General features: G+C 38.6%; 1 long non-coding RNA gene across 1 annotated transcript in view; it reads right to left on the minus strand.

The window, feature by feature from the left end:
• Positions 1–7,109, minus strand: part of LOC119493794 — a 133,087-nt gene extending 125,978 nt beyond the window's left edge. The window contains exon 1 of the long non-coding RNA XR_005208021.1: positions 6,497–7,109. This is a non-coding gene — a long non-coding RNA (uncharacterized LOC119493794). The remainder of the gene's footprint in view (positions 1–6,496) is intronic.
• Positions 7,110–8,991: the final 1,882 nt, after the last annotated feature.

Genomic DNA, 8,991 nt, shown 5'->3' on the forward strand with positions numbered 1-8,991 from the left:
TGTTTGTAAGAATGTAAAGGCCTGAGACAACCGACAAGGAGTAAGGAGGAAAAGAATGCCTACATGTTTTTATATTTCCAAGGCTTTAAGCCCTCAGTATGCTTCAAACAAAGTGCTTGTCAAATGGTCAAACAGAGTCGGAAACCCATTTCCTCCCATTGATCCTTTCTGTCACTTTCAAAACCGACAAATTTTTACAGCACACCCACTTCTTGTAACAATCAGCCAGGTAAAAAAAGTATATAGGATTTTTACCTACTCTCTCAAGCTGCCTTTTCCACTGTTCACACAACTACTTCCACTATTTATGTGTAAAACTAAGTGCAACACCTGGAATGCCTTTGAGGAGAAATTGTCCAAAAGTGCTCCATCAGAGTTTCTGCCTGTATATTGCGAGCCTGGCGTCCCGCTAGGCCTAAGTTAACTCCCCGCCGCACCTAATCATCGGGAATTATGTATTTTTGAGATGTTTTTTAAACTACAATGTGTTATACAAGTAGTAAAATCCTTCAAGGAATAACTCAGTGTGTAGGTTGTGTGCTTAACGTTAGTGAGTGTCGGTGTGTGCGGTCAAAAGAGAGAGAGAAGAGAGAGAGACTAGGAAGTTCTTGTGTTTTTTTGGGGTGACGAGACAGGTTTCCGTCAGCCAGGTGACCAGTAACGTAAGAGAGTATGCCGGAGAGAGAGAGAGAGCGAGTGTCTGACGGATGATGAGTATGAGGTTAACAGTAAACGTTATAGCTGTGCAGTGTGTACAGTTTAGGCTGTCAGTTAATTAACGCTAGTTCCCGTGTCTTGCTCGTCACCTGCAGATTAAGGGTGTTAGCCCATGGATGTATAAAGAGAACTGGATACAGCGTTGGAGGCGGGCGTCCATTCATTCCTATGAGAGTTGCTCAGTCGCACATGAAGCCAAAACGGCTCGACTGCCGAGTGATTAAGTATCCAGATCTTCCGCATTCATTGGGCCAATAGAGCAGGCACAGAAGCGTTTCCTTTAATTCCGCCTCCAAGCCCTCGGTCCGGGTCTCATTCACATGAACGAAGGAAGGGAAATAAATCTGGATTCGGCTATTAGTGCATTTTACAACATTTAGGACCTAATGATTTCAATAAGGGCTATTCAAGTGTTCATACTGGGACGTTGATTTACCTAAAAAAATGATCGGCCGAGTTACAGAAGTCTCTTTCCCAATGTAAGTCTGTGGGAAAAAGTATTTTTGGGACCAATGGCATCACGTGACGGACACAGGAGTTGTAGTATCGCCGTTTGGCCACTACGAAAATTAGTTTCAAAGCCCAGCGCACTTCCTGAGGGCTTGGTGTTAGCCCAGCAGTTAGCAACAACAACAATGGCTCTCAAAGTTGTGACTGTGAACATTGTGACAAAAATGTAACGTGACTTACATAGCAATGTTACCTTGGAACAGATGTAGCATATCTAAGTATAACCCCGGTATGACACAATAGCAAAGGGGAAAGTTGGCCGAGGTTCTGCCGGGTTTCGAGCTTGCTCAACTGTTATTTGAGTACAGAGCGAAAAGGAACGGGACTTAGGAAGGGACAATTATCACACTATTTGTGCATCTTTTGTGCATCTTGATTGCACCAATCCAATAAGGGCTTACACTTAAAAAGCAGCTTCACTATAGATGTTTTCCTCTGACTCTACCCTTCCTTTCCAGGCTCAGTTGCCTCCCGTGTCTCATTGCTGACCATCTTCCTGCCAGCATTCATGACATGACCTGCTGGACTTTCCTTACTGCCAAGTCCGGTCCACTAAGAGACGCCAGCAATAGCTGGACTACTTCTAGTGTTTTTCTCCCCCTGTGGAGCTCAGCTGCAGTGAGGGCAGCGAGGCAGAGTGTGTAGCAGTGGCTGTTTGGAGCCTCTCACCTCTCAGACAATAAGGATGACATGATGCTGTTCTGCATGCTGTTGTGCTGAGTCATGGAGCCATATGTTTTGTGCCTGCTCCTTCTATAGTTGAGACAGGATTTCAGTGGTAGTGAAGTCTGCAGTTCTACCTTTGCCATGCATCAGGTGAACTTCAGTAGAGAGGTTGTCATCATTCCCCCCAGGTATGTTTGCAACGGGTGCGTGAATGGGAAAACTGACACTCAAATGCAGCCCGTCACTCGGCAATGTAGAGGCTGCCAGCATCATCCCTGGAGCTGTGACCTGATCGGGGAGCAGGAAACCTATCCCTCTGCACATTACGGACAAAGGAGATGATGGAAAAGCTAGAAGATATTACTCCTGGCAGCCCAGTCAGAGGTGTCTTGTGTGTCGCACATGGAGCAAAGTAGTATTGGATGAGAGGTGAAATGTTAGGAGAGGTACTTAAGAAGAAAGTCAGAATAAATAATGTTGAATAGAATTAAATGAGTTTGAATATCAGGTTACCATTTTGTAGTAATAGCGAGCCACAGAGACAAAAACAGTTGAAATGTTCGTGCTATTTCTTTTTTTTTTTTTTGCTCCTTTGCCTCGCAGCGCAGCAAGAAATACACACGACACACACATACACAAAGGTGATTGGTCAGGTGATTCTCTTCTGCCTAGCAACTGCTTGGGATTGGGAAAACATACTCACCTTGCTGTAGATGTAAGAGGGGAATATAAATATACTATATGAATTTCACCAACGCATCCCCTTTCACTATGTTTTCCCTTTTTGGGTCTGAATCTCCCGCCTTGAGATGTTCATATTAATTGATACTGTGTTTCTTATTGTGACTTTCTATTTTTATATTGCTTAAAGCAATGAAATATGGGTTTTCAGATGTTTAAATATAACTGGTTATATTTAGTATTTATATAATGTATAACCTGTGCAATCGAACTTTAGTGTGTTGTAAGATGTGGAATTGTGTTGTGGTTAAAAAGGCTTTTTTTTTTAACTGACGTGAGGGGAGTCAGTTCTTTCACACACACACACACACGCTCAGCGGATGACTTTGTTGTGCATTTGTATCATCACAGAGATTGTGAAGAACCAGAAACCCAGTACTGCTTCCTGCCTCTTCATTACAACGATGCCAGAACACAACACAGAGTCACGCTACTTGGGTGTAACCAGACCGGTTACCATTAACCAGCTCACTGTTGTGGCTACATTTTGGGTGGGACAAGATGTATAATCCCTCCCACCACAGACCAAGTAGTAGACAAGTAGTTTCCAGTCATTCCAGTGAGCTTATTAAGAAACTTTATATTTGCTGGTGATGTCTCATGCAGTTTAATAATCTTTAATTATTTGTTATCTGTGTTTCAGCGATGTGTTTAGTTTGTGTGTTAAGCTGCGTTTAGGCTTCTTCAGCTGTAATAAGATGCTGGTGTCATTATATGTTATGTTGTTGCTATAAAGTTAAAGACATAATAAAGCTGTGTCAAGCTGAAAAAATACCAAAAGCATAACTAAAAAGTGAATCAACTTATCTTATAAAAGAAGGGCCATAATAGAGGCATATAAGTGTTTGTTTTTTTTAACTCTTTTTTTATTTGAGAACAAAGAACACAAGGTCATCATGAGTGTTGCAATGTCAGATCACAGTACATTTTTGTAAATACATCTTAATATACAATGTCACACTTCAATCAACGGTGTAAATACACAATCCATTTTTCCCCAGTACTCAATACTTTTTTCCAATTTAAGCCTTAAAATAAATGTGAGTCTTCCCATACAATGTATTTCATTTACAATACCCCGCCATTGGTCTAATGTTGGAGGATCAGTCTGCATCCACTTTAGAGTTATGGCTTTCTTACTACTTGCCAAGAGAGGCATATAAGTGTTTTAAAAGTTAGCTTTAGCACTAACAAGAGTTGTCAAGAGATTTGGATTTGATGAGATTTAGCCCAGTACTGTATGAAGCCAGTTGTAAACAACAGTCATTGCCTCACTGTAGAAGCTGTCTGAAAAACATGGAGAAAGTTGTGTTGTTTGTGAAAGAGGAACTCATAGTTCATCCCAGTATCTTAGTTAGAAAGAAAAATGAGTGTGCCATCAATGTTTTTTTACACTATTTTTTCTTTGGTTTACTACAGGTTATGTTTGTAAAGGGAAAATGGTGGCAGCTGCAGGCCATTTATTCAGAAGATGATTTTCCCAGTTACTGCAGCCACTTTTGTGCAAAATGAATCCAGGTGGCCATTGTTTTTGCCAAAGCCCAGAGCGGTAAAGGTTTAGAACAGTGAACGTCCATTAATGGCAGTTTGACTGACAGTTGTTTGAATGCAGCCGTCAATGCTTGTTTGGCAGCTTATTGGCTGATTTCTTGGATGATCGTGATGCTGCAACACCTTGAGATCTGTGAAGTTGCTAATGAGCCTCTTTAAACTGTATGATTTGTGGTCTTGACACCTCGTCGCAGCAAAAGGTATCCAGTAAAGTAATTTGAATATTTTACTTTTCTAATCATAGAAGTTAGTTAGAATTACAAAAAAATGACACCAAAGTAAGACTTCTGAAGTACCGATTTAAATGTCTGCTGACTGGATCACATGTCAGGAGGTGGACAATGCAGCAGGATGTTTAATAGATGTATTGAGAAAGACTCTTAGCTGCATGGCACAGTCACACTGGGTGAGCAGGTTTGCTATTGATACACAGGTGGAAATTAGCTAGATGATTCAAAGAGACAGAGGCTACCATAATAAATTATTGTGATCATAAACAAAATAGTTTTTACAGCACTGCTAATTGGTGTCACAGTACAAATTTAGTGTTTATTTTGTAGTTATCTACTTTAAATGCACAATGTGTGCTGAAAAATGCTCTTTTACAGCATCTTACAACCCGTTTTCATTCTCACCTATTTACACAATAAAGCAGTGGTGGAATTAGAGGTGTAACGATAAATCAATCTGGATGGATATATTGATGCAATGATCAACGATCCAATATTTCGATGCATAGTGCAAACATAGATACATATCGTCATCTTTAAGATACGCCTTTATTTTGAAATTCTTACCTGATAAAAAAAACATTTGCACTTAAACATGAGAAATGTGGCACTTTATAGTGAACAACAGGAGGTCTATTTATATTATTATTATTATTATTTTAAATAGATCTTCTCATTTAAATTCTTTAAATTTCATTTTTCATTAAAATGTCTGGAAGAGCCCAGATATAAAATTGTCAATTAAAAATTGAATTGCTTTCCGTGAGTTAATATAAATGTAACTGATTTGTAAATATATATGAAATATGATATCATGTCATATCAATCACAGGCCCCTGAAATGAATCGTATCACAATCTTATCATGGCAGACTTGGTGGTATCAGCAAATATCATATCGTTGTCCAAAAAAAATTATATAACACCATATCGTGATGAAACTTCTGATTGACACCCCTAGGTGGAATGTAACTAATTACATTTAGTCAAGTACTATACCTAAGTACAATCTTATTTCCATTCTGCGTTACTTTATACTTCTATTCCACTTATTATAGTATATTAAAACACTTATGGTTAGTAGTTACTTTTTACATTCTATGATTTGATGCAGTACTACATTACTAATCTACCCAGTAGTATACAAAGTATCTATAATTGGCTCTGCACTGACAAACATTAAAATGCTCTTACATTAATGACAAAAACAGAATAATATAATATTTTAGAATAACTCAACACTGTGAAAGGAGCAATTCTGCACAATGAGTAATTTTACTTTTGATATTTTCTCTACATTTTGCTGATAATACCTATGTACTTTTACTTGAGTAACATTTTGATTCAGGACTTTTACTTGGAATTGAGTATTTTTTGACTATGGTATTTCTACATAAGGAAAAGGCTCTGAGTGCTTCTTCCACCACCAGTAACGTGCAGTTAAATCTTTGCCTGGGTATGCAGCGACCTATCAATGTAGATATGGCATATGGATATGTACATTACGCATGTAAAATATCTCAAAAGAGCCAAATAGCTCCAAAGAGGACCGTTTCTGTCAACTGTGCAAGGAAAAGAGAGAGAGAGAGAGAGAGAGAGAGAGAGAGAGAGAGAGATACTGGTGTGAGCCACCAACAGTTTATTCACTCCTACAAAATGCGTAAAAGCGCACCAATAACCACACACAATGAGCGTCTCGTCTGGCGACAGCGGAACAGGATAACGAAAAAAGGGAGAAATCTTGTCACCCGTAGAAAACAGCTTAGTCACTCCAAAAAGAAGAAAAAAACAAGCGCACCAATAACCACACACAATGAACATCTGGTGATGGCGCACCAAGGTTAAGAAAAAAAAGAGAAAGATCCTGGCACCAGTAGAGAACAGCTGATTCACTCCTAAATGCGCAAAAGCGCACAGATGACCAACCACACAATCAGAGTTTGGTGACGGCGCACCAGCAGCAAAACATCAGACATCATACACAAAGCCAATAAAAGACAATAAAAGCCTTTGAATTAGTTTTAAAGAGCAAAAAAATAAAGAAATTATATTACTATTATTATTATTATATTACATACTTACATTGGAAGCTTCTATTGAGGTTAAGGAGGCACTTCCTTTGTCAGTAGATGAAGATCCATGCGTCTATCCCCCTGGACGAAGGTGTCAAGTTGTATAGAAGTCTTCCTTGTAGGTGTATTCCAAAGTTTCATAAGTCTTTCCTTTTCAGTAGAAGTATGAACCAAGGAGGAAAGCCTGGTCCATTCTGTTGGCTGTAGGTCTTTAACTGAAAAGGTCCTCTCCACGGATGCGGTGGGAACTTTAGTGAAGACCAACTTTTTAAAAAGGTTTTGCGGCCTTAAGTACAGACTCCTGCAGGTCGCTGTCAGTCAAACAAGTCAGCAGCTCTACAGACGTCATTCCCTGGACTGTTTGTGAACAGTATAATCCACCAAATCACAGCTGAGGAGCTTTTTCTGCCAATACATGCAACAGCTCAACATCACTTCCATGAGAGCATGGAGAGCTAAATGCTAGCTCTTGCTTGCAAGGTAACACGTCACATCAATTAGCTTTGCCAGGTGCTAGCGCGTGGCGCCCCGCTGCAGAGCGAGGGAGTGGATGTCATGTGACATGAGGCTTTTTTTTGTTTTTTGTTTTTTTTTACTTTCTTTATTAAACACGTGTTCAGAACAAAAATAAAAAAAAATGTTACTTTGTCTTTTCCTTTCCTTCCATTTTATTTGTTGTATCATTTATAATTTACTTTTATATTATTTGTATACATTTTTTGCAGAATTGTAATGAAAAATCTGTACATGCTTTTGAAATAAAGTATTAAAAGAAAATAAAAAAATAACAGAAATACAAACAGATTCTATAGACAGTTAAAAAACAACAGGATGAAGACAAAACATGAGCACATTGTGAGAACCCTCTAAGCATGTGCAAATCTACATAAACATTGGCCAATGAGCAATTTGATGATTTGATTAAAAAGCTTTATTAATCCATAAAGGGGAAAATCAGTTGCCACCAAATCAACTCATACAGACACCCAACAATATAGACATTACATTGACAGGACTTAACAAATACAAGTGCTTTCTTTATACATCCATGCAGGCCCGGCATCTGCCTCAGCGCCATGCAGCGCACATGGCCTTGAAATTCCTGCATTCAGGAATGGTATTTTTAAGAGCAATTGGAGTTTTAGTGAAGTATGTGTAATCCTGAGACAAATTATGATTAATGAAAATGTAAAGTTAAATATTAAATATATTTAATTCTGTCAAAGTTAACGCGATAATGATGCGTTAACAGAAATTCGTTTTAACGCCATTCATTTCTTTAACGCATTAACGCAACTTTACATTTGTTTTTAACCTCTTAAAAATCTAGAAAGATGATATAGGCATCATTTTAAATTATAAAACATAAGTAAGACTTTGTCAGGAGGAGGCTAAATATTTTTGATTGTTTGTATTGTTAATTAATTTCCAATAATAAATATATACATGCATTTGCATAAAGCAAGCATATTTGCCCTCTCCCATGTTGATAAGGGTATTAACTTGACATATCTCCCTTTCAGTACATTTTGAACAAATAAAAAAATGTGTGATTCATTTGCGATTAATCGTGCACTATGGACCATTATGCGATTAATAACAATTCAATATTATAATCAATTGTCAGCCCTAGATTCATTACATTATGAATTATGTATATAAAGAAATGATCAATACATTTTTAAACTATCATATAATCTCAACATTTCTTTCTAGCTTTGATGAGGCACCGTCTATCCTGATTGCGCATCGCTGTCCACCGCTGCAATAAAGACACCGTGCTTTATTATATTGCATCCATAAAGCCGTTGCTTCCTGCTTACTTGATGCTGCTGTAACTTACAGTATATTTCCCAACAGTAGTAGTACAGCGAAGCGACAGGCAGAACTTCAAAGTGGTGTTAAGCAGGTTTGTTGAGAGTCTTAGTTGAGCTGAGCTTCATAGAGCTGTGTTTGTTCCATGCTGACAAGACACACATACACACACTCTCCCTCATAAACACACACTCACACTGGAGACAGCGTCAAACATTGTCACAAAATTGTACACCCTTGTCACACATACCAGAGCACAAAGACACTCACACATACCATACATGAGTGAGAGTCAGGCAGCTGTCTGCGGCGGCCTGTGATTTCCCTGGAAATGCTAGAAAAGAGTGCGTGGAGTGAAAGGGGCCGTAAGTAAAACAGGAGGGGGTCCGCTCAAACGTTTCTCTTCTTCTCCATGAAACCAACGGGGGGCATTCGGAGAGAAACACAACCATTTTCATTTTCAAACAAGTGGTTGTGAAGAATCCCATTGGAACTTTTAGCTCCGAACACATGTGGCATCCTGTGTGTATTTCTACATGCGTGCTTGAGATGCATAATACATGGCCATATTATTTCACATAAATGCATACATTCTCTTTATACTTAGGCATGCATACTAATATGCATCTTGTAAGACTTGTGTTAAACTCTGATATAAAAAGAGACATTTAAAAAAAAAAAATATGGAAG

Source organism: Sebastes umbrosus, chromosome 9, assembly GCF_015220745.1.
Source record: "Sebastes umbrosus isolate fSebUmb1 chromosome 9, fSebUmb1.pri, whole genome shotgun sequence".
In the NCBI taxonomy this organism is placed as follows: Eukaryota; Metazoa; Chordata; class Actinopteri; order Perciformes; family Sebastidae; genus Sebastes; species Sebastes umbrosus.